General features: G+C 38.9%; 1 pseudogene; it reads right to left on the bottom strand.

Moving 5' to 3' along the window:
- Positions 1–2,660: 2,660 nt before the first annotated feature.
- On the bottom strand, positions 2,661–3,745 carry LOC129506767 (alpha-enolase-like; annotated as a pseudogene).
- Between the last annotated feature and the right edge of the window lie 23,350 nt (positions 3,746–27,095).

Genomic DNA, 27,095 nt, shown 5'->3' on the forward strand with positions numbered 1-27,095 from the left:
GTAGCAGCAGCAGTAGTAGCAGCAGCAAGAGCAGCATTTGCAAACTTGTTAGAAAGGCATGATCTCAGGTCATAGACCAAGACCTGAATCAGAAACTGAGATGGGGTCCAACCACCTATATTTGTTTTTTAAGATTTTATTTATTTATTTGAGTGAGAGCGAGAGGGAGCACAGGGAAGAGGGAGAGGGAGAAAGCAGGGACCCTGGGATCATGACCTGAGCCAAAGGCAGACGCTTCACCAACTAAGCCACCCAGGCACTCCACCCATCTGTATTTTTATGTGCCTTCCAGGTGATTCTGACATCCTGATGCAAGAGAACCATGGGTTACACTCAGTTTCTCCTAAGTTCCTACAAGGGGCCAGGGATGGTGTCAGATACAGGTTCAGAGAGATCAAAAGATGACACAGGGACTAATAAAAAGTGGATCTTGGTCACCATGAGCTGGCGGAAATAAGCCAAACAAATGAGAAAGGATGAGACAAGCGTAACACAAATAAGCGCTGAGTGGAAGGCAATATGCATGCAGAAGGGCAGAAGGGCAATTTTAAGAAGTTCTTCTCAAAGACCTGGGGGGAGATTTGAAACTAGATCAATAGAGCAGAGTTATAAAATGTGGCATTTAATACTATAAAGACTTCTCTTCTGTATGCATTTTCTTCTTTCTTTCTAACAAAAAACCCTGCCCTTTTGCATTTTTTGTTGTTGTTGTTGTTAGCAATGTATCACAGGGAAAGACTAGATTTCATTTCCTAGTCACCTTATATCTAGAGACGGTCAATGAGACACAAAGGTAAACTGTTAGGTAGTTCACTGGGGAATCCTTGAATGGATACAGTTACAGAGTATGTAGATTATTACATTTGTGTCTCTCTTCCCTCTACTTTCTGCCTGACATGTATGTGATGACTAGAACTCCACCAACCACTCTGTGTCCTTGAGGACAAAAGTCTCTTGCTAAGAACTATGGATAGAAAGATAGAAAAAGTGGCATTCCTGCTAAATTTGTGAGGTCAAAAACACTCTCTAGCCTATTCATCATCTGGACTTTTTTTTTAAACATGAGACAATAAATTTGCACATTTTTAAGCCACTGTAATTGGGCCTCCATTACTACCAGTTAAAGACAATCCCTAACTCATAAGGTCAGGAAGATCATTCTAGACCGAGAGAACCATGGAAGCAAATGTGTGCTGTGAATGTGCATGGCATAGTTGGAGAACAAGCTCAGGACAGCAGGACAGTGAGATGTGGAGAGCAATGCAGAAGGAGGTAAGGCAGGGCCAGCCTTCTGGGGCTGGCCAGAGGAGGAAACAGGAGGAATTTTCTTAGAAAGATGGAAGGTTCTTAGTATTCTAGTGTGTCTTTTTCTATAGAGACCTTTAACTCAGAGGGCCTCAAGATGACCCTCTCCCTGCCAGCAGCTCATTCATTCACCCATTCCACAAGTCAGAACACGAGACACAATTTCACGCCGTGTCCCCAAAGCCCATAAGTGACCAGATCTCAACAAATCACCTCTTAAAACTTGCCCATATGCATCTTTACCCACGTCTGTCACCAGGACCCAAATCCCACTTCAATTCTCCAGTTAAAGTGCTGACAGCTTCTTTGTCATCTCCTTGTTGCCAAAATGAAGGCTTCCTCTCCATGCCCCTCACTGTAGCTGGAGTGACATCTAAAAAGGCAAAATTGATGTCAGCACGGAATAAAGCCTTGTTTGCACCTTTCCATTCCAAACAGTCCCCTGAGTGTTCTACAGGATTCAAATGGATGTTGAAGGGTGAAGAAAGAAATATTTGTGTGTTTTAGGGATTTTTGGAAAATGCTGGAATTAAAGTAAATTAAACAGCTTTACTTTTTAGCAGATTTAATATGCTAATGTGCAACATGTCCCAGGACAAAGGCTTTTTTCACAAGTTACATGTCTTTGGCACATGTCCTAAGGAGCACCTTGTGAGAACTGGGGATTGTAGCCCAACATCAGGCTCCATAGCCTCGGAGGCCTCTATAGTCTTGCCTCTGCTGGCACTGCCAAGCTCCTGCCAAGCCCCTACTAGGATCCTCAGCATACCGCAAAGCAAACTCACACTTGTCCTTTGATTCTGCTGTTCCTCTGCTTGAAATGTCCATCCTTCATATGTTGGAACTCTTCCCTTGAAAGAACGAACCCAAAAGTCATTTCCTGTAACAAGAATGTTCTAGATCCATACCTCACAGTTTCAAGCAGAAAATTGTAGCTCCCTCTTTTACACTTAAATATTATGTGTATCTTTACTAGACAATTGCTATATTACTATTATTTTTTTCCTATGGGTCACTGAGGCCTTTTTATTCTGCACATAAAACCACTGGGGATCTTGCCTGTGGACACCTTGAGATTATTACGTAGACAGACCTGTCTCCAGATGCTTGCTAGAAGTGAGGTGAGAAAGCAATGATTTGGACCAATCACATGTTTACAGAGCTAGGGTTCCCAGCAGGGTTCCAGATGGTCAAGTCTGGCTTCTGTAGCAATTCTAAGGAAGCTTTGAGAACATCACAGGGAGGGGAGAGGGCAGCTAACTAGCACAGGGCCCTGCCACTTTGGGCTGGGGGTCTCGAGCTGCCCAGGGGAGCAGAGGTCTAACAGCCGACTCAGGACCACAGGGTAGGCCACCTGGACCTTACTTGGCCAGGGGGTTTCTGAAGCTTCTGCCGGCGAACTTGGCCTTGCTACCCAGTTCCTCTTCAATTCTGAGGATCTGGTTGTCCTTGGCCAAGCGCTCGGATCTGCATGGTGCACCCGTCTTGATCTGCCCAGTGCAGAGTCCCACCACCAGGTCAGCGATGAAGGTATCTTCGATCTCCCCGGAGCGATGCGACACCATGACGCCCCACCCATTGGACTGGGCCAGCTTGCACGCCTGAAGAGACTCGGTCACAGAGCCAATCTGGTTCACTTTAAGCAGGAGGCAGTTGCACGATTTCTCGCCCACAGCCTCAGAAATCCGCTTCGGGTTGGTCACGGTGAGATCGTCCCCCACCTGGATTCCAGCGCTGGCAGTGAACTTCTGCCAAGCTTCCCAGTCATCCTGGTCCAAGGGGACACCAGTGGGTAGCCCCTGATGAAGGACTTGTAGAGGTCAGCCAGCCGGTCAGGCGTGATGTACCTTCTGGGGTCATCAGGGGACTTGAAGTCCAGGTCATACTTCCCAGACCTGAAGAACTCGGAAGCAGCTACCTCCACGCGGTGACCACCTTATCAGTGTAGCCGGCCTTCCCGATGGCATTCTTCAGCAGTTCCAGAGCTTCTTTGTTCTCCAGGATATTAGGAGCAAATCCGCCTTCATCGCCCACATTGGTGGCATCTTTTCCGTATTTCTCCTTGATGACATTCTTCAGGTTGTGATAAACCTCTGCTCCGATGCACATGGCCTCCTTGAAGTTAGCTGCACCAACGGGAAGGATCATGAACTCCTGCACGGCCAGCTTGTTGCCTGCATGGGAACCACCGTTGATGACATTGAAAGCCGGAACTGGCAGGATAACTTCAGAATTGCCAGCCAAGTCAGCAATGTGGCAGTACTGGGGGCCCCTTCTCGATAGCCCCCGCCTTGCAGACAGCCAGGGACACTCCCAGAATGGTGTTTGCACCAAATTTAGATTTATTCTCTGTCCCGTCCATCTCGATCATCAGTTTGTCAATCTTTTCCTGCTCCACAACGTTCACTTTCTTGCTAATCAGGGCAGGTGCAAGAGTTAGGTTTAGACTAGCAAGCTTGCTTCTGTGTTGAGAGTGGGGACATCTTGAAGCTGAGGATTGTTTATCATCTATTTATCCATCTAACCATCCATCCATCCATCTACCTATTTATCTTTCCATCCATCTATCAACAAAGATAGGTCTACCTAGTACTCAAATCAAACACTTTGAATTAAAAAAAAAAGTGGTGTACATGTTAATTTAACAAAAACCTATTTGTATTACAAATCCAGGTTATGGTGGAACTGTACCTACATGTGATAGCGATCTATCAGTATATATTTATAAAATCAGTTTGTTTGCTTATTTGTTTGTTTGTTTGTTTATATTGTTTGGTCAATACTTTAAGCAAAAATGAAGGGGATAAAGTTTTTTATGGGACCAAAATACATCAATGTCCTCATCTCAATACTCAATTGTTTACTTAACAACATGCTTACTTTAGATGTCACATTCCTTGTGGTTAGGAGCTGTCATTTGCTCATGTTTGCACCTTTGTGCCCATCACTGTGTCTGGGGATAAAGGGCATTTATACAGTGTTGTTCTCTGGTCTTCTGAACTTAATCTTTCTTCCCTTCCTAAGCTATGTCTATAAGTCGAATTGTCTGGAATCCCTTTCCTGCTATTATAGTCCAAATTCTCACTTTCTTTTCTTTAAAATAGATTTTATTTATTTATTCATGAGAGACAGTCAGAGAGAGAGAAAGAAAGAGAGAGGCGCAGAGACATAGGCAGAGGGAGAAGCAGGCTCCATGCAGGGAGCCTGACGTGGGACTCGATCCTGGGTCTCCAGGATCATGCCCTGGGCTGAAGGTGGCGCTAAACTGCTGAGCCACCTGGGCTGCCCCAAATTCCCACTTTCTGAGGGCTGTTTCTATGCACTACCATTTTTAAGTTGTATTTAGATTCCAGCTTTGCAATCTGATAAGAAATACAAGAAGACGTTGGTAAAGACTTTGCTATAGACTAAATGTTTGCACCCCCCCATTCATATATTGAAATCTTTGCCCCCAGTGTGATGGTATTTGGAGGGAACTTTGGGAGGTAATTGAGTTTAAATGAGAACATGAAGGGAGAATTCCTATGATGCGATTAATGCTCTTCTAAACAGAGGAAGAGACTGGAGAGCTCTCTTTGCATGCACACAGCAAGGAAAGGCCATGTAAAACATAACCAGGAAGGGGGGCTTCACCAAAAACCTGACCATGCTGATACTCTGATCCCAGACTTCTAGCCCACAGAACCATAAGAAATAAATATCCATTGTTTTAGATACCTAGTCTATGGTAATTGTGATAGTAGTCCAATTTATGAGTAGAACATGGATGTGTATATCTGTTGCAATTAGGTATTGAGAACATGCACAAGCCATCTACTTCAGCGCTAACATCATACCAATTTTTAGAAAGGGTATCCTGAAGTTCTACTGGGTCACTCTGTAAATAGCACCTGGAGTTTAAAAACTAGGGTGTAGAGAAGAAAGACATATAATTAACAAGCAGCATGCAATTATTTAATGGTGTCATTTCGATAAAAATACATGTAAAAATTGATTCCCCCATCTGGACTGTAAATGCAAAGAAATGGGACTTTTATCCCCCTTTCTTCTAACTCTTCTATCCTTCGTAGTTTGTGCCATATTATGGTTTATAATCACTCATCAAACATTTTTAAGCTCCTACTATGCCCAGGCATGTGAGATCAACTTTATAGAATGAGTTGAATTGCAATGATTGAAATGAATGGGTTATTCCCTTCTTCCCATGATTTTTCTTCATGAAAAGCATGGAAATGAATTCACAGTCTAACTTCTACCCATCTTTCCTGCTCCCTGCTAAAATTATGCTACTATCCCCTTATGTCCCAAGCTGTGATCAATCTCTTCTTGCCTATTCTTTAACTGCATTTTATTTTTACTTATCTTTTTTTTAATAATAAATTTATTTTTTATTGGTGTGCAATTTGCCAACATACAGAATAACACCCTATTTTTACTTATCTTAAGCACATATTACAGCACCTCTTGCACTCTTGCTTATTTTACATACTGTTTTGGATGCCTCATGTGCTCTGCCCATTGGTGTGGCCTAGAGGCACTCAGATGTGAGCCCAATAGTACCTTGTTAATCTGCAGGGGCATCTCTCACTTCTCCTGGGAGCTCCTGCAACACCTCTGGCACTCATGCATACGTAGCCTAGAAGAATGAGGGAGCTACCACACCGTGGGCATCCCTCAAGTAGTGGGGATTGGGAGCTGGTGGTCCATAATTCTGAGACACAGTCTATCATACATCTCAGAGAAGCATAGTGGGTTTGAACTCCAGTTCCCATAGGATGTCCAACTTGGCACCATACATTCACATTAGCTTTTGCACCCTCCCTCTTTCACTCTTTTCAGTGTTCTTCTCATCTCTGAATCATTTCACAAGTTAGCTACCTACATACTGGCCCTTTCTCATGCCCTGAAGTATTGGTGGTGCTAGAGGAGAGAGGGGCACCCAGTCCAACACTCCTATCCAACTCATCTACCAGGTTGTCAGCTCTCCAAAGAAAGAAGCCACATTTCCTAACGTGTTACACATTCCCAACCTCAGAGCCAGGTCTGGCACTGATTAGGTGCCCAAAATATCAGTTGAACTTATTGAACAAAACCTGTGAGGTCTAAAAGGGCAGAAAGAACACTTAATTCATTTGTTTATTTAACAAATATTTATCTGTGTGTTATTCTTATGCCAGGCACCAGTCTGGTGGCTACAGGCAGAGGTAACAAGCATAATCTCAGCCCTTAGAGGTTGCATTCTAGTAAGAAGAGAAAACAAGCCAATGAATATGTAACATATGAAATGGTAAAAGATACTGGGGAAAAATAAATCAGGGATAGGTCAGCCAGTTAAGGGGGTAAGTAAAATTTTATACAGGGTTGGAGAAGGCTATATTGGGAAATTTTATCAGAGATATGAGGCCGGGGTTGGAGTAGATTTTATGGAGAAGAGGGAACTCAGTGCCCTGATGTAAAGGTAGCCCACGGAGACCAGTATGGTTGAAACAGAATGAACAGAGACAGATGAGGACGAGATAGAGTATGACAAGTGACACGGCAGAGAGCCTCACAGGCTTTATATAAGGCATTGGGGTTCACTGTAAGAGAAATGGAAACCCACTAGAGAAATTTGGGCAGAAGACTGCATAATTAAATTTACATTTTAAGAAATTACTAGATTGTGTTGAAAATAGACAGAAGGAGGCAAAATAGGAAGCAGTGAACCAGGTTAAGAGCCTCTTCCATTGATCAAAGCTAAAGATGATACTGTCTTGGTCCAGAGTGATAGAGATAAAGCTGGTGAGGAGCAAATATATTTTATAGACAGGAACACCATTAATGGCTGGTGGATTGGATGCAGAGTATGAGAGAAAGAGAAGAATAATCAAGAATGACTTTAGAGATTTTGTTGATCTACTGGAAGGACAGAGTTGAAATTTTCTAAGAGGGGATAGACTGTGGAAAGAGATTATGAAATGATGGGAATAAGAAATTCAGTGTTGGAGCTCTTAATTTTGGATATCTGTCAGACAGCTGAGTAGTGAGGTCAGATAGGCAGTTGGATGCACACACAAGTCTGAAGAGGACACATCTGACCTGGAAATGTAAAAACCACAAAGTACTGCAGGTAATTTTTAAAACTCTCTAACTGAATGACATCAGGTAGGGGTAACCATGGATAGAAAGTAGAAGAAATCTGAGAAATGAGCCCCCAAACCTTCCAACATTTGGAGATGTAGGGGATGGTGATGAGCCAGCAAAGAAGAACATGAATGAAGAGAAGAAGAAAGATTGATGTCCTAACAAGAGGAGTGAAGGAAATGTTCCAAAGAACAGAGATTTGTGGCCTGTGTCAAATGCTGTTGATAAAACAAGTAAGGCAAGGACCAAGGATTGACCTCTGGGTTTATCAACACTGCAGTTATCAGTGACACTGTTTGGATCTACTTTAATGGAAGAGTAGAGATGGATATCTGACTGAAATGAGTTCAGAGGGAATGAGAAGAGGAGACTAGTGACCACGTCTAAATCATCTCTTTTTTCTTGGGGTTGTAGCTACATTATATGTACTGAATTATGTGGATTATGAGTTATGCATGACTACACATTCATCTTGGAGACCAGGGGCTTCTCTCTGAGACAGCATATTTCCCTCCATCGTTTTATGAACTGTAAAATAATCCAGAACCAAAAACTAATGCTTTTTTTTATCACCATCTCAATAATCATTCATTTGGTCCCCATTCTATTTTTAATACAACCCTATAATGAAAGTGCTATTTGTATGCTCATTTTCATAGATAAGAAAACTCACACACCAAGAGCTTAAGTAATTTGCCCAAAGTCACATAACCTAAAAGTACCACCACCTTCTAAGGGAAGGATGGACTTTTGGGCAAAGTTAGGGTTCCCACTTCTTGATTCCTTGGAGCCGCAGTTTCCCCTTCATCAGCTTTCTTCTGATAGCAGCCTCAGCAGTGGGAATGCTTTCATTAGAGATGAGGGGAATTTCTGAGCAGATCCCTGCAGAGATGAAAACCTTGGCTATCTCTACAAAATAAAAGGTACAGTGCGTGCTCCTGCATCAGCCTGCTCCTGGGCTTCCTGTCGGTTGGCAAATAATTTTTTCCCCTGTCTTTCATCTTCACTTTTCTTTTAAAAATTGGAGAGAAAGCTTTCTTTAAGTAGAAAAAAAAGTGGTATCTCTTTTATGAAGAATCTGTATGTATACATAATGTGTCATGGTAAAGTAAATACAGCAGCAAAGGGGGAAAAAAAACATTGAGGGAATGCAAAACACCTTGCCTTTTTGAATTTGAATTCAACATTGTGTGTCTCAGGAGATAATTTTTCTTTCCTTCTTGATTCACTGTTGTTACATACTGTGCTGTGTATGACTTGCCTTTTCACTGGCTCCATATCATCCTATGATAATAAATAATAAAAAAATGGTCATTATTTTCAGGCATATCCTGTCATATAGAATGGGATAAAACTTGGAGTCAGGTGACTTAGATTTAAATTCCAGTTCAATTTTTTGCTCCTGTATCTCAGTGGCTTTTCCTTGGCCTATTATAATGAGCTACTTCTACAAAGTCAAATTAGGATAAAGAAGATAGTCTGTGTCATTCTGTCTCCTTACTACTTATTCCCATTGTCCTAGCTCCCATTTCTCTCCTGGGCCACTGAAGTAGCCTCTGAATTATTTCCCCACATCTACTCATGTCCTCTTTCAATGAATTTTCCCCACAGTAGCCCACATAACTTTATAGAACACAAAATTTCATCATGTTATTTTTCTGATTTAAAGATTTAAAGGTGCTCAATTGCACTAAAGAACAGATGTCTTAAGCTACTTATGTTTCTGCCCTTTCCCACCTCAACTACTAATTGTTTACCATTCTTCCCATCTTCTTTTTAGGACTCTGCCTACACTGGGTATGTTGAATTTTCTGACTTCTCATGTTGTTCCATCTGCCTGGAAATCTCCCTGACACATCCTTTATTCATTAACTAGTCGATACTCATCTTGTAGAGCTCAACTCAAATTCACTTCCATAGGGTAATATTTTCATGCCATCCTTGCTACTTCCAGGATAGGTCCATTTCCTCTGCTATACGCTCTCATAGAACCTGCACTTCTGCATAGCCCCTATTAAAACTAGGTTGCATATGTGTTATATAATAATTTATCTGACAACTGTAATCCCTGATAAAAAGTAATCTTTACAATTAAAAACTGTTGTTTCCTAGCACTTAGCTCCATGCCTGGTATTCAGTCAGCATTCAATATAAATTTGTTGAGGGAATGAATTCAAGATTCTCATTTTGCACAACTGTGTAAAGGGAAATGACTTCTACCTTTCTAACTTGCAGGGGTCTATGGGGCTTGGAAAAGCAATATACCCTTTCAAGGTACACATTCTACTCACAAAGATACATCCTTCTACTCTGGAAATTATAACCTCCTTCTCTCGATAAAATAGGTTTTCATTGAGGTACATTTTCAATATTTACTTGTGACCCCAGACCACAGTTGGGTGGACCTCAAACTGAGCCAATCACCAGAAGTTTGGACTTCAGCCTGTGAGATGTTAATTCATTCTAGACTTATCTTTGAGGGATTCCTGAGTGGCTCTGTGGTTGAGCATCTGCCTTTGACTCCAGGTGTGATCCTGGGGTCCTGGGATCAAGTCCCACATCAGGCTCCTGCAGGGATCCTGCTTCTCCCTCTGCCTACATCTCTGCTTCTCTCTGTGCATCTCTCGTGAATAAATAAATAACATATATTTTTTTAAATAGACTTATCTGTGAGTGGAGGGATATATGAAAAACAAAAGGAGAAACAAAAAACACAGAAAACAAAAACTCCACCACAAACTGCAACAATAGCAGCAACAAAAACCAAAGCTAAAATTGAAGAGGCAGAGAGTGGACATTTTACAGGATTTGGAGCAGCTAGCAGAGAAAACTGATATGTGGAAAAATAAAACTGGTACAGATGTGCAGAGAGAAGCTGAGACTGAATTAGAGAGGAAAGTCCGTAGGTTCCTTGTAACTTTCTCAACTTCTGGTTCTACTTCCTTTGTGAGGCTTGGCTGCCTGCCTGTCCTTGAGCTGGTTCCACGAGATAGCTCTGTATCTGTTATGATAAGTTCTCCTCTTCCCTGCATAAGCCAGCTCGTTGGTGTCTATTGTTTGCAATGAAAGGATTCTAATGAAAAGAATATTTTAAAATACTGATAGAACACAGTAGACACTCTATAAATAACAATTAATATAATTATGCTTACCTCAAATGCCACTGCTCAAATGACACTTGTACTGGTTGACATTTATTGAATATCTGCTACTTGACCTGTGCAAGGGCTTTTTGCTACATCTCCAATTTTTGCAGAATATCTGTGAGGTGAAATGTTTGATGGCTTTCATATTGCATTTGACAATGTTCTATATGTACCTGTGTCTTTTCTTTTAAAGATTTTATTTATTTGAGATAGAGTACACAAGCATGAGCAGGGGAAGAGGGAAAGAGGGACAAGCAGACTCCTCAATGAGCGAAGACCCCAATGTGGGTGCTCAATTCCAGGATCCTGAGATCATGACCTGAGCTGAAGTCAGATGCTTAATTGACTAAGCCGCTCAGGCATCCCTGTACCTCTCTCTTTTACCATAGGTAAACTTGGCTGTGGGAGTGCCTCTACCATTATTTCTTATCACTGGCAACTGGAATAGCTCTTAGTCTATTAATATGCATGAAGCACATGTTTGTTGATTGAATAGCTGAATTGCCTTGTGTAAGTCTCTAAATCTCTCTGAGCTACCTTTTTCTTACTCTTAAATAGGGATTTATACCTGCCACACAGAATTAGAGTGAAAGCCAAGTGATGGATATGAAATCATCTGAAAACACTGAAATAAAATATCAATTGCTACTAGGACTCTTAGTACTTTGGCAGACCAGGTGTCATCAGTCCCATCTTACAAATGAGAACCCTGAGGCCAGATAGTTCAAAAGGCATGTCCAAAGTTAACAAGTGTTAAATATTAAATAGATAATTTAAAAAAATAACTCTATCTATCCTCCAGTTTAAATACATCAAATATGGCTTAGGCAAAACAGATCTGAAGGCAAATTTCAGAAGTGGGAAAAGATCTATGTTAGTAAAGGCAGCATGTGTTAAGTCTGTGACATATAAACAGATAAAATGCAAGAGGATCTGACGGAATGAGGTAAGCCAAAAACAGAGGAGGGAATCAACTCATAAGGCTGAGCTGTATCAGTACCACTACAGATGCTTCAGTTATGGGACTCCAGCTCATTGTTTTATCACAAGACAAGCCACTGAGCGACAGGCCCTGGTTGGGTCTACCTTGAGGGATACTCTGGAAAGGAATGGGAGGATTTTACACACAGGGGAAATGATGCTGAAGAGGAAGGGGTGGACTTGGTTTCTTGAACTTGGATATGAGGAACATTCTGGCTCCAAAGACCTACTCCGTGGCCCACTAATCTGTTTTTAGCTAGTATAAATACATTATTTGATCTCATCTACCTGGTGGCCATTCACCAATCAATGATCATCCCTTCCTGAATATAATTATACCATCTCAAATTTAACATGACACATACATATTTCTTGGTTATCACCACCTCCCACCAACATAAAACAAACATAACCCTCCTGCCACTGTGGTTAGCCCCATGTCAGCAGCTGATCTCCCTATCTTTTAGTAAATAAGATAAAAGTTTTCCTTAATTTTATTTCTCTCGTATCCACAATCAATCTATCAGCAGATCCTATTGATTTTTAAAATATGGCCTCATTCCAAAAATCTACTGCTACCACCCTGGCCCATGACACCATCATCTCTTGGCTACAGGCAACAGCCCTCTCCTAGTCTTCTGACTTCAATTTAAAATATAATAACCAGATTTATCTTAAAGAGTTAGAGGACTCTCCTTCCCCTGTTGCTTTTTATTTCATTTAGAGAAAATGCCAAAAGTCTTATAATACCTTACAAAACATGACACAACCTACTCAAATGCAGCCTACACATAAATACTGGAATTATATTTTAGGGCTCTATTTATTGTCTTGAAAGAATATTTTCAACTACTTATTTTAATTTAAGAAATAACAGATTATGGAAACAGCAGAGAATTGTACCTAAGCACTGTACTCCAGTTGATAAAGTTTCTTCTACATGAGGTTGGGGGTTAACAGTTCTGAAACCATTCCATGTGTATACTGGAGTTGAACAATTGAGAAAATGGACAGAAGAAAATAAGAGTTGGGTTTTCCACCATTAGAGTGGGAGGGCAACAAATGAGCAAGAGGAGGAGTCTAGGAAGTCCTTTGTGGTAACAGATTAGAGTTGGGAACATCAGTATGAACTCATGTTTAGCTTAATATAGCTAATACAGATGGTTATGTATAGAGATATTTACAGCTATGTGTACACACATGGATTATTATATAATTCCTTGCTCTATTAGCTGGGAGGGCCCAGAAGCAATAATACCCCAGTAGCAGCAGGCACATACACTGCTCAGAAGTTAGTTTATAACATCATTCTCCAGTAAGGAAACCAGGGTTTTTAGGGAAAGGATCAATTCTAGGACTGGGGATAGAAATACACAAAATGAACCTGGAGCATCTTGTAATGCCAGAGAGTAAGAAAGTGCTAAAACAGATGCGCGCGCGCACGTACACACACACTCACACACACACACTGATAGGAATAGTTCAAAAGGTTACGGGAAACAAGTGACACAGTTTTTGATGGCCAAAGCTGAAACAATCTGAACAACAAAACTGAAATAAAGTAGCCCTGGATATATAAAAGAAATATCCATAAGCACATACTAATATAAACAGTTGAGTAATGAGAAAGAAAAAATAAATCTGCCCAATACCAAATAATTTATGTGGATATTTTACCCTCAAGGAGGTGGAACATATCTCTTTATTCTTTAACTGTCCAGGCTATGCAGTAGCCTGAAGACTACAGTATGGATCAGGGATGGGAACAGTGGGGGAGGGTGAGTAACTTTACAAAAGAGAAACTTGACAAATACTGCTTCAACCAGGTGATCAAACTCAACATCAACAGTAATGAACCATGTTGTTAGTAGGTATTCTGGATAGGATAGGATAGGATAGGATAGGATAGGATAGGATAGGATAGGATAGGAGGAAAATGGCATTTTACTTCTAGGGTTCTCTCCTCAAAATCCATAACCCCAGTGTAATCATTAGAAAAAGAATTAGACAAATCCCAATTGAGGGACACTCCACAAAATACCTTACCAGAACTCCTCAAAACTATCAAGGTTTCCCAACGTTTGAGAAACCTTTTAGCCAAAAGCAGTCTAAAGAAACGTGATGAATATAAACATAATGTATTTTAGATGGCATTCTGAAATAGATAAACAAACAAAAAAGAGCCACATTAAGTCAACCTGAATAAAATATGGACTTCAGTTAATTATATACCATACTGGTTCATTAATATTGTGGCAAATGCATCACACTAAAAATCAGATTTAATAATAGGGACTACTAAATGTGGGGTGTGTAGGAATGTTCTGTACGATCTTTATAATTTTTTGTCACTCTAAAACTATGTCATTGATTATATGTAAATAGATATCTTAAAGAATGTTCTTGAAAATATTAACAATGATATGATTTGGGAAAACATTTTCTTAAATTATTTTTATTCTATTTTGATGACTTTAAAATGTTATTGAAGTATATACTATTATATTGAAAAGCTTATCATCTGTCATCTATCTATCAAATTCTTGGAGGCATCCTGCCACTTTATTCCTAAAGTGTATTTTTCTTTATTGTTAAGAAGAATCAATCCTTTCTTTCTTTGCAGAGAAGTATATAGGTATCACCAGAAAACTGGCTTTTTTTTTTTTTTGGTCTGAAAACATGCCCCAACTTTAATTTTTTTCTTTCTACTAGGACAGCTTCTAACAGTCTGAGAGAGCTCATCAAAGTAATTGGTGAATCTTGATGACCAGAGCTTCCCATGCCAAGCATTTTCTCCCAAACTGGGTTATTTAGAGTCCAATGAGGCCAGGAATAAATATATAAAGTTAAGTAATTTGAGGAGATTGGAGAATTTTCAGAAAATGTCTTTGATTTGGAAGCATGAAATTACATGCACTACAGTAGAATGAAATCAAATCAATCAGCAGCTCAGAATCTCCTAGGCTCTACAATCAGCAGGGGTTCAGAAGCCTCTCACTAAGAAGGAAGCTGAGGTTTGGTAGAAAAGTCCCTGGAACTGGAATGCAAAGAGACTAAGCCCTTGTCCTCTGGGAGATCCAGCTTTGGCAGCCGACAACAGGTATGGACAGGAAAATACAGGTTGATCAGAGGAAAAGTAGAGAAGCTGGAATGATGGACTGTCCTAATGCCCAGCTCTACGCTGTACTTCCCTGCCAGAATAATTCAACGGTTTCTCATTTCCTTTTGGATAAAACTCAACTCCTCAGGGTGGAATGTGATTTTCTTGAGTATCTCATTCTTACTTTCCTCTTGAGCCTATTTTTATTCCTTCCTCTATTATACCCTAGTTCAGTCTTATTAGCTAGAACTTTCATGTGAATTTCTTCACCCTTTAGGCCCAGAACACTCAGAATGCCCATCTTCTGCCTCAACACCTGGCAAAAACTGAGATTTCACCTCCTCCAAAGCAATTTCCTCACAGCCTTCATTCTAGGAGAGGTGCCTACATCTGTGCTTTCACAACACATTGCACCATATCTCTTACAGCACATATGATATCAGGTTTCCTGGCCTCCCTTCCCACAAAACTGCAGATCTTTTTAAAATACTCTATCTTCTATCAGTTTCCTGAGTATATAAGAGAGTCCAGAACTTAGTAGGCACTCAAAAGCTTCTTGTGGAATGATGAATGGACAAATGAATGTGGCAGTTTACATTAAAATTTGGAACAGGTCATTTAGTTTCAAAATCCTTCAAGATGAGGATTTCAAACAGTCAAGATACTTTGCTGAAAGGCATCCACAAAAGCATGGAACACTGCAGCCTGAAATGAATGCAAAACCTAACTCTAAAGAAAAAACGAGATGTTTCTAAAATGAAACTTATTACAAATGCCAGCTTTTCTAATATTTTTCTTACAATTTGCAAAAAAAAAAAAAAAAAAGTCCCAAATGTGTTAGGGAAGGAATGGAAGCAGAGGACATTCATAAACACTGTAAATCAGCCCCAGTCTCCCATAATCAGGCCTTTATCTGTCTAAGAGAATGTCTCTTGGAGTGCATCAGTAATTAGGGAGCTAATGGAAAATTACCAACCAACAAAATCTATGACCGTTCCGAGGACAATGGAATCACAGGCTGAGAGTACCACAGGTTTATTAAGAACAAATCATGTCCAAACACTTTGATAGCTTTTTTGATAGTGGCTGCCCAATTCCTGCCACACTTGCTCCATTGGCTCTACATTGCCTTTTAAATCAATTTAAAATGACTTCTTTTGAGTTGACCTTCAAGGTTATCCAATACTCAATTTATTACTTTATTTTTTCTCTTCTCTCCTCTCTTCCTAATTCTCCCTGTTGGTCTCCTTCTCTTCTTGACTACCCTTCCTGGTTCCTTTTCTTTGATCACGTGCTCTGACTTTGTGTAGACTCTCAAGTAATTGTGACTTCACACATGGTACTTGCTCTACTCCAAAAAAGGCCTGTCCCTCTCTCTAGACTACCTGGTGAAGTTCTACACACCCTTCAAAGCCTATCTCTAATGGCACTTTCATCAGGAACCAATTCTCTCCAGGCCATTTTCCAACCACAGAGTAAATCTCTCACTCCTTTGTATTCTTTTATACATGCATCTTTTGCCAAATGACAATGTAACTTATTTTTTTACACGAATCCTTACCTTATTAATCTGTGGGCATGCACACTAGAATGAGAATTCCACCATGGCAGGGTTTTTTGCCTGTTGTGTTCACTCATGTGCCCAAGCACCAAGAACACACCCTCCCAAGCACACACTTTGGTAAATGCCTAAAGCAATCCATACAGATAGTGTGTTATGTAACATCATAATACATGGTCTAAAATAAAGTAGCTGCTCAGTAAATGATCGTTTCATTGATGCCATGGTGTATAAGGGAAGGAATGAAAAATAATAAACTGATTCAGATCTCTGAATTTACCAACTCTTCTTATAATGCAACATCCCTATCTATCCTCCTCCCTGGCCCCCCAGAGCATTTACTAACTCTTCTTATAATGCAACATCCCTATCTATCCACCTCCCTGGCCCCCCAAAAAATCCATGTGAATAATTACTGCTTCCAGGAAATATTTATGAACACTATTAGTTTCTTTCACTTTTCTGTTCATTGATTTACTAAACAGAATGAAAATAAAGAGCTGGAAGTTTTTGAGAGCTATGTAGCTAAGTATTCAGACTACATGATTAATTTATTAATGAAGGGAAAGTTACCGAAATAGGTATTATTTTAATTGTTTTTATTATTATTAATCTCATTTTACAGATGAGGAAACTAAGGCCTAGAGAGGTTAAATATATCATCCACAGACAGTTATTCATGGCAGAATTAAGGTTTGAATTTAGGCCATCTGGTGCCAAAGCACAGATTCATAAATTGAATTGAATGCATGGGTGAAGCCAATAGTCCTAATCTTATTAAGATTCTAAGTATGGGTCTCAATAGTAGTGTAGGTGGATTATCAGCCCTTCGAGCACTTGGGGGCTAGAATTTCTTGCTTGTTGGTAGTAATAAGTTATTCAGAACTGTTCAGGATTTCATTGTTCCACCAACATTTGCTATTGTGGCTCTTCTACAAATTGACTTTACAAGTCAGACTCTGATCATGTTTTTCAGCTCTTCCATTAGGATTACTACTCTACAAAAATTCCCAGAAACCAGCTCACCTTGACAGTCTTTATTCCCCAGGGACTAAATTCTAGCAACTGGGTCTCTAGTAACTGCTTGTGATCCAGTTCCAAGCCAGGCAGGTTACCCAGAACTTCCGTTGACTCTACTATGTTGAAGATCAAGATGGGGCTTCTTTGGGATGGGGCGCTGGCCTAGCTCAAGCCTTTGCTTGATGAGCTCTTTTCACACAAACATTTGGCTTGCTGGTCCCACCATACTTCCCCACGATTGCCTCCGTTTGGATTCCACTTGACTGTACTCATCCTCTTGTACCACAATTCCTGCACAGGAAGGCTCAGGGTACGGAAGAGCTGAGCCCACTACAGTAAAAACCTTTATACCATCCACCTCAAACTATGCATTATTGTTTTTATTTTTAAAGATTTTATTTATTTATTCATGAGAGACACAAAGAGGGAGAGAGGCAGAGATGCAGGCAGAGGGAGAAGCAGTCTCCATGCAAGGAGCCAGATATGGGACTCGATCCCAAGTCTCCAGGATCATGCCCTGGGCTGAAGGCAGCACTAAACTGCTGAGCCACTCAGGCTGCCCTTGTTGTTGTTGTTGTTGTTGTTGTTGTTGTTGTTGTTGTTGTTTTTAATGGAATCATAGACTGTCAGTGTTAGAAGAAAATATCTTTAATTTTACAAAAAGAGGACTCAGGTTGGTAGCTTTGGGGGTTGGTAGGATATTCAACCAATGTGGCATGCCCATGGTTCCCCAAGAAGTTAGTTGTAACCATAACTAGAAATGAGAGTGCCTGATGCAGCCTTTGATTCAGCAGTGTGGTCTCACTAGCAGACTATGTTATCTTGTCCTCAACCTCTATACACACTAGCTTAAAGAACTCCCGCCACAAAGAAAGAAGGTTATGATGTCATTTTTGTGTAGTTATGTTAATATCATTTATTCCAAAGTGGTTTTGCTTTTACATAAATGAGTATAATAGAGTGAGGAAGAGTACAGGATAAAATGACATAGGTCTGAATTCAAAGGTCGACTGTCACTTATTGAGATAGTGGGAAGGATAACAGCACCTATTAATGGGCAGGTTTTAAGATTTAACACATTCCAAAGTATGTGGCATAACATCTGCAACTTATTAACTGTTAACTGGTAGTAATATTGTCACATACATATTTTATCCTAACCATTAACCTATAAGGTAGCTTGAGAAAATAAGTTTCTCTCCATATTACAGACCAGAAAGCACATGCATTATGCTTATATAACACTTTACAAGTGTATATGGAGGTTTTACACATGGGTGTCCTTAGATACTATTCAAAAGCTCCACAGGAAAAAAAAAAGGAAGCTCCACAGAGTCAAATGTATTATTCCAAAAAAAAATGTATTATTCCCATTTTAAGGATGTCAATAATAAGTGAAGTAATAAGGTTGTTTAGTAAGTACTAAAATGTAAACTCTGTGAAGACAGGGACTTTAATTGTGTGTGTGTGTGTATTTTATTTCCATTACATACAAGACTGCCTAGCATGTAGTAAGAACTAAGAAATATTTGTTTTCAGATTTTATTTATTTATTCATGAGAGACACACAGAGAGAGGCAGAGACACAGGCAGAGGGAGAAGCAGGCTCCACGCAGAAAGCCCGATGTGGGACTCGATCCCGGGACTCCAGGATCATGCCCTGGGCTGACGGCAGGCACTAAACCACTGAGCCACCCAGGCGTTCCACTAAGAGATATTTATTGAATAAAAGGGCAAAGTAATAAAATTATTCTCAAACAATATTGAGCATTGCATGAGCATAAAGATCTATCACTGCCTGTGATCTGCCCTCAGTATTCTTTCTTGAACAGTTTTCTCCCAGTGATGTTGCAAATTACTGAGGGATTCCTTTATCCAAAAGCAATGTCTGTAATTTTTAATTTGCTCTAATAAATTTTTGGCCTTTAACAGATGCATGACAACTATACTCTACTGTGTTGTGAATTCCAATTATATATAAGACAGATGCCTGCTCTTTCTCATAAAGCTCACCTTTGTGAACTTTCTTTGTAAATTGCATTTCAGATTCATAAGTGGACTTTTTACTCTGTGTGTGTGTGTGTTTAAATCATTCAGTGAATTACATGCTACTTAGACTTCTGAGTTGGAGTGTATAGCAAAATGGATACGTATTCAAATATATTTAACACAATTTTTTAGCTCTATTATGTGGTGATCATCAAGGAAGTAAAAAACAATAATAAAATTTGGATTTTGTCATTTGTTGACAACCACCAAATGTAAGCCATTTATTGCCCAGGAAACCAATTTCATTAGATGAGGCTCCACGTAAAGATCGTTTAACCATATATTTAAGATTAAATCCTGGCTCCACCATCATCACTGATTGTGTGATCTTGAGCAAGTTACTTAGCTTGTTTTCCTTTGTTAATATGAAAATTTAGAATTATGATGATGGTGTTTACTATACCAGTCAATGCCTGACTCCTTTTATTTATAAAATTGTTTAATATTAACAAGTCTGAGGTAAAAATTGTTTCCTTCCTGATTTACAGGTCTGCCTCACATGTAGAATTAAATATTAAGTATATATGGAAGAGGCTATGTAATCAAACATGTTATACATTATTAGATTTAATAGCTTCTTTGTAACATCATTTACATGGGCTATGACAATTTTAATACAAAATAATTTAATACAAAATAATCATGATAAACATGATTTAAGTTCAGATGTTACAACTTACTACCTTTTTCAAACACACATTATAAAATAATGCCTACAATAAGTCTAGTTACCACCTGTCACCATATACGGCTTATTATCTTTGATCGTATACAATATACTTTCCAAGTCTCAGATTTCTCATCTCTGAAGTGGGCATGACATAGTGCTTACTCGTAACAGTATTTTGATTATTTAAAGAGATAATGCATAATGCCTGACATATTTGCTCCATAATTGTTAGTTATAATGATGGCAGGCATAATGGCGAAGATGAATACATTCACTGGGAAAATAGAGTAGAATATTTGAGATGATGATAACAGCTCCTTAATCTACTTGCTGGATACGAAGGCAGTTTTTGGGTACATGTCCCACTATCCTTAACTACAGTACTAGTAGGTATTTAAACTGGGCTCTATATGAATTTCTACTTGCCCCAAATTCCGTCATGTCTGTTTTTATTGTATTTTACATTAGATCCTTGAAGGCTAGCAAGGTTAGGTGTCTTATTGATGTAATATATATATATATATATATATATATATATATATATATATAAGACTGTTTAACTTACAAGCTTCTAAATTTCAGGACAGCTCAAATATTCAGTGGAAACGCCTGCAAATGAAGAAATTATAAAATACTCAGTGCACTAATGATAAAAGTTTATGCACAGAGGAAGATTTGCTCAAGACATAAAGCAGCTCCATCTTCAGCATTTAAAAAAGATGTAATAATCTGTAACTGGAGCGAGAAACTAGAGATATCTAGCCTATCTTCTTTTGGAAGTCTTACAGGAATGTCAGAATATAACTCATCATCTTCCCACCCAAACTCACCTATCTTCCTGTGTTTTGCACCTCGATAAGTGATTCTCATGAATTCAACCAGAAATGCTGGTGTCCTGGGTGATCCCTGCCTTTCTCTCATGCCTCAATTCTGAGCAGCCACTGTGTGCCTCCTTCTCAGACATATTTGCTTCTCTCCATTCTCACCACTACTTTCCTTATTGTGACTGTTATTGTTTCCCTCCCATACCATTGCAGCAGCATCTTAACTGAACAGTATCCCTTCTAGTCCATTTAACATCCTATAACAACAAAAAAGCAAATCTTATCAAGCCATTCCCTTTAAAATTCTTCAATGATTTCTACTATTCCTAATAACACATCAAACTCAACAATATGGTTCATCTCAAGCCATATGAAACTTCTTCCTTCTCACTTTCTTTCCTCTTCAAACACAGCATTCTAGCCACATTGAGTAGCTTCCAATTCTTCAAAAGTGCCAATACTCCCTTTCTTTCTCTGAATCTATGAACCTGGTCTTCAGTGTTCTCCTCATCTTCTTCAGTAAGCTAATTCCTGCCCAACCTTCGAGTATCATTTTAGGTATCACATTCTAAGACATCTTCTTCAAGCCTTCAGCCAGATGCTGGGGCTCACTTCTTGTCTCCACAGCACTGTTTCTGCACTTTCATCATAGCTCTTAAATGATCAAAATGTAGTGTCCTTTCTTTTCTGTATTTCCCACTAGGCACAGTTCTTTGAGGACAGATTCTTTGCCTCATCTGCTTATTATTGCAACCACAGGATCCCTCTCAAAACAAGGAACAGATCAGCCATTCAAGACAGATTTGTAAATGCATGCATGTATACAAAAATTGATAGATTACAGAACGGAAAGGATTCATGAATAAAAATAAAGTTGTATAAAGGGGTAATATGGGAGCAATTATAGATAAAATAAAATGGTCAAGGAAGAAAATTTTAAGGTGTCATTTGAGCAGAGATCTCAAAGAAGGAAAAAGTGAGATATGTGGGGATCTGGGGATAGAGCTGTTCAGGAAGAAAAGATTAAGCAGAGTTTGTGGGGCCGGAAAGAACAGAGGGAATACTGGTATAACGGGGGAGCAGTGAACAGAGGGGAGAGTGGTAGCCAGTAGGGTTAGATCATGCACCAATTTGTAGGCCTAGATATGAATTTGGATTTTATTCTAAGGGCATAAGAAAAACAATTGGAGGGTTTTAAGTAGAAAATGTCAAGATAGAACCTAATATTTAATTCTTGAATATGCATTACAATAAAGCACATTGGAAAAGTATTCTGAGATATCTAAGTGAAGGCATTTGAAATGAATGACATTTACAAAGACTAAAGATATAAAGTCACAGATTGTTTTACATATAAATAATTTAATCCAAAGGAAGCTGATTATTTTACTAAAGGTTATACAGCAAATATGTGGCTATTAGAGATGAGAATCAATGCCTTTTAATCCCTTCCTGGTTTACTTTTACATGGAAGAAGAGATACATGTGCTACTGGAGATCACACTTATGAGCTCCTAAATAGCAATTGTAGATATGAAAAGTACCTTAAGATAACATTGAGCTTTCACACATTTTAATGATCTCTTTCCTTGCTAGCTTCCAATTAAAGACTATAAGCATTTTCAAGCCAAGTACATAGTTACACTCAATCTTTCTATATCTTAACAGCATGTGACACAGAGATGGATGCATCACAGAGCATCAATAACAAATGCTAAAGTGCAGTGAATGCAACATTTACTCACTCTGAATCCTTTGTAAAATGATCCAAAAATCATTCATTTATTTATTAAGTATTTCTAAGTCCCTATTTTGTGCAAGATATCATGCTGGATACTGGCGTAACAGAGATATATATGGCATGGCATCTGTCCTCAAGGAATTTGTCATCTAGCTAGTATGACAGACATGGAAGCAAATTATCATTTAGCACAATGTGAGGAGGGTCATAATGAAATCAACAGTTTATTAAAACAATTATAGCAATACTTCATATTTATTGCCTACTTCCTGGGTAAGTGCTTTAAGTAACTAATGTGTATCTTCTCATTCGATCCTTTATCCCCTTAACAATCCTCTTAATATTTTATGGATTATAAATCTTGTCCCTCCTCTTTTCTTCTTTCATATGAGGAAGTAGGCTACAGAGCAGTTAGGTAGCTTGTCCAAGGTGTATCAGTTGGTCAGTTGTGAAGTAGAGATCAAACTCTGGCTGCTGGACTCCAGAGGCTGCACTTCAACCACTTGCATCATTGTGAGAGACACTGGCTTGTATCTAATTCTCACAGAAAATCTATAAACCAGCTTTTATTTCATCACCATATCATAGGCAAAGAAACCGGCTCAAAGGGGTTTAAGGATTTTCAAGGTTATTCTCAAGCACAAAGTAGACCTGATGTGTTATGGTTCTAAATTCTATCTTATTTCCACCAGAATAGGATCCCTCTCTAGATACTCTTGCATTTTTCAGAGAGCCGGAAGGATACATTAATTCTGATTTGACAGTTTGGAGGTGGAAGTAGGGGACTTCACTAAGGAGATGATACATCCCAAATAGGACCACCCACCTTCTCTTAAAATGTCACTGAGGTAGGATATTTTGCCAATATGAAATAGGAAACTGTTTCCAGATAAATACTCTGGAAAATGAAAATAAAGTTTTTCATTTAGTTACTATATTCTGAATAGTGCATGCCGATTTTTGAGTATTTTTTCTCCATCATTGTCAAGCTAAACATTCTCAAAAAAAAATGTACCCAGAGTTTCTTGAAAGGAGAATTTTCTGCCATTTGCCTAAAAATCTAACTAAATATTGAATATAATCCTAACTGAAACAGGAAAAAATAATTTCAATAAACTTACTGCATCATTTTATTGATAAAAATAACAACAGCAACATTGTTAAGTACGTACTCTTTATCATACACTCATCTTATAAACATTAAAAATGCTAATCTTTATAACAGCTTAGTATATAAATATTGCCATTTTGCATAGGAGGACATTGAGGATGTGAGATGTCAGATCACAAAGAAGTGGGGAAGGAAGAAATACTTTAGGTCCATATAAAACCAAAGTCATTACTTTCTCACTGTTTCCTATGCCATGCTGAGCTCACAGAGGGGAACATTCCACTACACTGGACAATGTTATGGTTGGGTATTAACTAGGTATCTGGTATGAGCTCTTGAGTCTGACTAATAAATTTAGTTACATATTCCTGTGTTAAAAAGGCACATTAGAGCTCAGCTTCTCCAATTCTCATAGAAAGTATACAGATGCAGTTTTTCCTATTAATCTTAACCCATCAAAGTTGTAAGACTTAGCAAATGAATCTAGAAATGGCTTCATTAATGTCCCAATTTACAAATCTTACAAAGTATAGGTAGATGGGCTGGCTTCTGGAAGTTCCCACCAATAGACATATTAGAAATTTTTGTTGCTGTTCAAATCTACTGCCCACTTTCTCTAAGTTATATAAATTATTTGATAGGCTCAAAGTGAGCCCTCAGATAGATTAGGCATGTTTGAACCTCATGCCCTGAACAGCTTATTTTAACAAAGGTAGAGTATTTCTCTCTTTTTGGGTGGATTGATGTCCCAGCAACAGCCAGCATGCAACTTGAAAGTTCTATGTTTGCAATCACATGCTCATGTATATGTGAGTCACCTCAAAATGCTATGAGGAATATCGAATACTCAGGAAATTGCTGAGACTTCTTCTGTATCTTCACATAAGATTACATATCTTCCTTAAACCAAATTAAAACAGGACCTAACTCATAGAAGATTAAATGAAACAAGGTTAAAAAAAAAAAGCATTTAGAATAAATCCTGCAAAACATTTGGGAAAGCTGGTAAATCCTGGAACATAATTTACTCCAAAATAATTCAATCCATAATTTCAATACATATTTTTACTGTATTAAGTTCTGTATATATGTTATATTTCATATAAGGTTACCATCTATTGAGGATATATGATATACCAAGCTCTACATTAGGTAATTTATACATAATCCCATGTCATCTTCACAATAAAAACTCCAGATTCTAATCCCTCATTAGAAATAAGTAACCTGTGGCACCTGGGCAGTTCAGTGTCAGCCTTTGTAGGTCATGATTCTGGAGTCTCGGGATCGAGTCCCACATCAGGCTCCCTGTGGGGAGTCTGTTTCTCCCTCTGCCTATGTCTCTGCCTCTCTCTCTCTCTCATGAATAAATAAATAAAAATCTCAAAAAAAGAAGCAAATGAGTATAACCTGATGGTTAGTTATGTGAAATCACTCTCCCAGGATCATGAAGTGATTCCTCCATATGATTATACATACCAGGCTCTGGTCCAGAAAAGGGCCATTCACAAAACTACAGTAAGGCATTGAGTATGTGGATGGTCACTCAACCTCCATCCCAAATTCTTTCTCTCAGAAGTTCAGTTTCTTATTATTTTTAAAATGTATTTATTATTATTATTATTATTATTATTATTATTATTATTATTATAAGTAGGCTTCATGCCTAACAGGGGGCTTGAACTCACAACCCTGAGATCAACAGTCTCATGCTCTACTGAATGAGCCAGCCAGGCACTTCTCTCAGAAGTTTAAAAAGCAAGGCTCAAACATTTGTTAGACCTCTTTATCTAGTGTCCTGGATGTAGAGTTGTATTGGACATATTTGCCTGAAATCTGAAGACAGATTTGAGACACAAGGTATGTTTTCTTCTCTCTTTTGGCTGTCTCTGTGAAAGTGTATGTACAGTGGGAACATGAAGTTTCTCTGAAGCAGCACCTCATGCTCAGCTTTCTTGGTGGCTAGAAAAAGCAAGGGCAACCCTGGTGGGCAGATGCTCCTGCACCTGACTTCTCATTCCCTGGTGTGTAGATACAGTTGTACTGTCTCCATAGTCGAGTGTCTGCAATGGGGATGGCAGTGATGGCAACGTTAGAGTGTATGAGAGCTCCAGGGGTAGCCTGGGGGTGGTAGCCTCCTTCTGGGTTAGTTTTATTATTTGGGAGTCCTTAGAGATCCAGGTTAGATTGCATTCCTTTACACTATGCAATGAGTTTGTAAGCCTCTGATTTTCTCTCTCTAAAAAAAAAAAAAAAAAATCCATTCTCACTTAAAATATCTAGTGCAACATCTGTTTTCTATACTTAATCTTGAGTGATATATTGAGTAATAGACCCTACTTGTTAAAACACGTTTGCCAGAGAACCTGTCTTGTAGTTCTCTTGCAGTGAGAGAGGAAGGTGTTTTCAAAATCTTACCTCGTTCTTCCACAAAATAAATATGAACTCTGGAAGAAATGGGAATGGATCTATGGTAAGTAAGATCCTACTACCACTCCACTTATAATCAATAAGCAAGTGAACAAATAAAGCTTTGTCATCAATAGTGCATCCATATCATTTCTGACTTTTTTCACTTAGATTAAACATGAAAGAAGTTCCTACTTTTTGAGTGTCCATAATATACCAGAAATAGGGATAAAAACTTTGATAAACCACTGCTAATCCCCATCAGGGCTTTACAAGCATTTTTATCCCTGTTTTATTTAATTGTTTCTTAAGATGAAGAAACTCTGGTTCAGAGAGGTAAATGCAGCTGACTCAAAACTAATCCATGTTCCTTCTAACACAGGCAGTCTGGTCATGGATTTTTTACCTTTCACCTTAGAAAGGCTTTGAAAGTTCCAGCAGCTTAGCTATACTGGGTGAAAAATGCATTCAAAATCGGAAGACCTGGTATGAATTCAGCTCCAAGACTTCCTAGCAGTGAAATCTGGGGCAAGTAACTCACATATTTTGAGTTTCAGTTTCCTCATCAGAATATAGGATATATATCAGCATCTGCCTTGACGGTTTTATAGGGCTCCTACATAATTCCATAGCTCTTTCAGCATCTACTAGAATGCTATAATGATTAAAAAATATACACATCGGGATGCCTGGATGGCTCAGCAGTTGAGCATCTGCCTTTGGCTCAGGTCCTGATCCCGGGATCCAGAATTGAGTCTTGCATTGGGCTCCCTGCATGGAGCCTGATTCTCCCTCTGCCTATGTCTCTGCCTCTCTGTGTGTGTGTATCTCACATGAATAAATAAATAAATTCTTTAAAAAATATACACATCATTTGAGAAAAACACCAAGGCAATCCATTTCACCTCTTTAAGTCTATTTTCTCATCCAAATAATGGGTACAGTAATTATAGTCCCTCATTATTGGGAGGATTAAACAGGATACAGTAACTGAAGTGCTCAGCACCAGTACACTGCATAGTAAGCACCTAATAATTTTAGCTATTAATTTTTAA

This window comes from Nyctereutes procyonoides, unplaced genomic scaffold, assembly GCF_905146905.1.
Source record: "Nyctereutes procyonoides isolate TBG_1078 unplaced genomic scaffold, NYPRO_anot_genome, whole genome shotgun sequence".
Taxonomy (NCBI): Eukaryota; Metazoa; Chordata; class Mammalia; order Carnivora; family Canidae; genus Nyctereutes; species Nyctereutes procyonoides.